Here is a 3730-nt window from a genome sequence, read left to right as displayed (position 1 = left end):
GGCCCAGCCTCTCCGCAGCATGTGGGATCTTCCCGGACTGGGGCACGAACCCATGTCCCCTGCATCGGCAGGCGGACTCTCAACGACTGCACCACCAGGGAAGCCCCAGAGTCTACCTTTGAATGCAGTTCTTTACTCTCTACTTTATCCTTTACTTTAAAATTTTTGCTCTCACAAAACACCAATGACTATTGTCAAATCCAGTGTTTTCTTAAGTCTCTCTAATGTTTTTAAAGTTTCTTACAGCTTTGTGCAGTGGCAGTATCGTAGCCAATGAGGTTTATCTGAGGCACAATTATTCCCAATTAAAGTTTCTTACAGTGCCTCCTTCTTGCTACTGTTTCCTTTCTAGACTTTGAGGACCCAGGGTCTCTTCACAGGCTCTTTCCTTTTCTGCCCATAAATATATTAATTCCTCAAAGTTTTTATCCAGTCCATTTCTTTATAGTTTTTTGCATTCATACCTGCTTTTGTACTATTTCAACCATGAATGACTTCCAAAAAATGTCCAAGTACCTATTGTCCCAGAGTCCAAAATCAGATCCAAATTTTATTTATTGTTGAGTAGCTCTGATTCTAAAACCAATAAATTGTTTTCCAACTAAAAATGTCCCAGGATTATTTGTTAATTCAGTACTTCCTTAATGATTTTATGTGTCAACATTATAATTTACATGGTATCTTGTTATACTGTGTGTGTAAACATCTTGTTTCTAGAGTTTCCATTATGTTCCAATGATTTGTCGTTTCCTGAGCAAGTACCTCTGTGTTTCTCACTATGGTAATGTTATATTTTTATTTCTGACAATGCAAGTTTCCTTCATTACTTGTCTTTTTCCTTTCTTCTTCTTGGCTAATTTTGTCAGTGTATTCTTCCAGGTGAAAATTAGAATTATTTTATGATGTTTCCCATGAAGGGATTATGATTGCATTACTTATATAAATTATATGAGGGCAAATGACATCTTGACAATATCAAGTCTTTCCTTCCAGTAACATATTTATTTCTACATTTATTTGTCTTCTTCATGTCCTTCAGTAAAGTTGTGTACTTTTCTTCATGTAGGTTCTGTTCATTATTTGGCTAAATATTCTAATATTTTATGTGTTTTTCTGCTAGTATGACTAAAGTAACTCCTTGATACTTTTTGGCCTGATTTTTGCTGCTAAATAGAAGAGGAATTTCCCTTGTTGTTTCAGCAATATTTTAGTTTATTCTCTTAGCTTTTCTAATTATTCAATCATTTCATTTTAAATATTAATAATTTTATCCATTTCCAAGAAATTTGTCTCATTCATTTTTCTAGTCTTATTGATTTGATCAAAACTTCCAAAACTACATTAAATAGTAGTGGTGCTAGAAATTGACTTTGTCTTAGACCGATTTTTAATGATAATGCTTCTAGTATTACCCCATTGACCAAACAACTGTAAGTTTGAGATTTTAAAAAATCTTGTTAAACAATTATTTATCTATCAGGTGTATATGATTTTTTTTCCTAATGAGGTATGATTTTTTTCCTGAATACGTGTATTTGAAATTTTTGAGATACATATCCTTGTTTCCCCCCCTTTCATATGGTAAAATAAAGATTTATGAAGTGTATGAGGTAGGAGCGAGGGGGAATATGTGGTCTCACTGATACATTATTTATTATTTAAGTCCCCTGAGCTCCTAATATTATGTAAGGGTATAAATGTCACCAGAATGCAAAGATATTCACTAATAATTGAACACTTTTAGATTTAGTCCCTTTCTCATGAGCTTATCTCATTGTAATATTAATTTTATATGTTATATTGACTTTAGACACTAAATATTAAACAATCCAAATCAATTGTAAAGCAAAATAGCAAATGTTATAAAAATACATATGATTTCATGAAATTGAAAAAAAAATGTTGAACAACTGCTAGGATCATGCTCAAATCCACTGAAACAAAAGGTTCTGAGAGATTTAAACCAGTACAGTGTGTAAAGAAGGAAACATCAAAAAGGTTGACAACATTAAATGCATTTGAGAGAGAATGCTTTGACTCTCAGTGGATCAAAAGTTCCTTGGAAAATGAATGGAGTCCTCTAGAAATTTTGCCAGAAGGACTTTTCTATGATAATTATGAAAATGTGGTCATATAATTTTATTTGAGAAATACTTTAAAAAATTCTTAACATTTAATTTATTTTTATTTTAGTATGAAATTAGCTCATAACTTCAATTCCAAGCTGTATTTTGTTAGATATAAGCAAATACATTTCAAAAATTTATTTGTTTTAGATAAAATCCCAATAAAAGTTTTTATCTTTTGAAACTACCTACTATGTATGTATGCTTTCTATTTTAACTGAATTAACTTCTAAAGATCATCTCCTATTATCCTGAGATAATGAAGACCCCCCCCCAGACACTAATTTATTTCTAATACTGAAGCATTTTTATGCTACTGGAATGAAACTTACTTGTCCTTGGAATATTATTCTCTTAACAGTCCTTAGGATACTCGTTGCTAGAATTTTGTTTTTAAATTATTTTAGTTGTTATGACATGTATTACTTTTAGAATTGGAAAAAAATTAAGAAGGCATTTTAAAAGATTTGCTAGTATAGAATAATTAGTATAGAATATACTAGAATAATATTATATGTTCTAGTATATATTATATATTCTAGTATAGAATGTATAGAACAGGTTTCTTTACTTACAAATGAAACTGGTCTGTAGTTTTTTTTTATATGGTATTCTTGTCAGGTTTTGATACACGATTGTACTGACTGTCAATTAAGAGGCTTGCAACTTTTGCAATAATTAAATAGTACAGAAATTTTTTGTATAAAAATAACTAGAATTGTTACATTGTATTTAGTAGTAATTTTTTGATAATTGTACATTTTTCTACAATTATTAGATTATTTCAAAATCTGCTTTCTTTAAATAAGTATTAGAAATTCCTATTATTAAAATATTAAGCTTTATGGTTATATAGCCATAATAGATTTACAAAAATACCTGTCAATAGTAAACTCTCTTGTGGCAAATTTTGCGTAATTGTGCTTTCTCTAATTTTTTAATGGCTAAACATAACAACATTTTGTTTCTTTTTGCTCATATAAACCCTGAATGCATTAAGTGTACGATTTATATATTTTCTATTTTATTCAAAAATATTACATAGCTTTTTAAAAAATACCTTTTAGCATTTGCATTTAGAATTCTGTTAGATTTACAATTATTCTAATTTATTTCTCTGTTTAATTGGCTTCAGAGTCTATGGAATCTTTCAAGAATACTATGTTATCGAACTTTTGATTTTCATTACCTCTAAGTCTGTTGAATAGATCTTCAATTTTTTTTTCAAAAAGAGGATATGAGTATTAAATTTCTCAAGCCTTTATATTATCTAAGATTGCCTTTATTTTGCCTTCACAGATTAAATACTGACTTTTAATTCAGAATAAGTACAAATGCAAAGATAGCTGACAGTATTGGAGAGAATTTTTTAAGTAAACATTTCAGAAATACTTCACTATCAAGTACAAATAGACAACACAGAAAGTACAGGGGAAATGGAGATTGGCAAGGAGAAAAACAGAAAACCATCAAACAAAAAAGAAGACAAGTATTCAAGAGGGAAAATAAGAGAGAGGCAAAGTAAGGACAATCCAACACATCTATGAAAATAGCCCACAAAGAAAAAAAGAAAAGCTACAGAAAAGAACAAATACTAAAGACTA

At 29.7% G+C, this 3730-nt stretch overlaps 1 pseudogene; it reads left to right on the top strand.

Annotated features, from left to right (window-relative positions):
- The first annotated feature begins 244 nt into the window (after positions 1-244).
- LOC137226882 (U4 spliceosomal RNA) lies at positions 245-321 on the top strand (annotated as a pseudogene).
- Positions 322-3730: the final 3409 nt, after the last annotated feature.

Source organism: Pseudorca crassidens, chromosome 6 (assembly GCF_039906515.1).
Source record: "Pseudorca crassidens isolate mPseCra1 chromosome 6, mPseCra1.hap1, whole genome shotgun sequence".
In the NCBI taxonomy this organism is placed as follows: domain Eukaryota; kingdom Metazoa; phylum Chordata; class Mammalia; order Artiodactyla; family Delphinidae; genus Pseudorca; species Pseudorca crassidens.
This window is presented reverse-complemented; position numbering and strand designations above follow the sequence as displayed.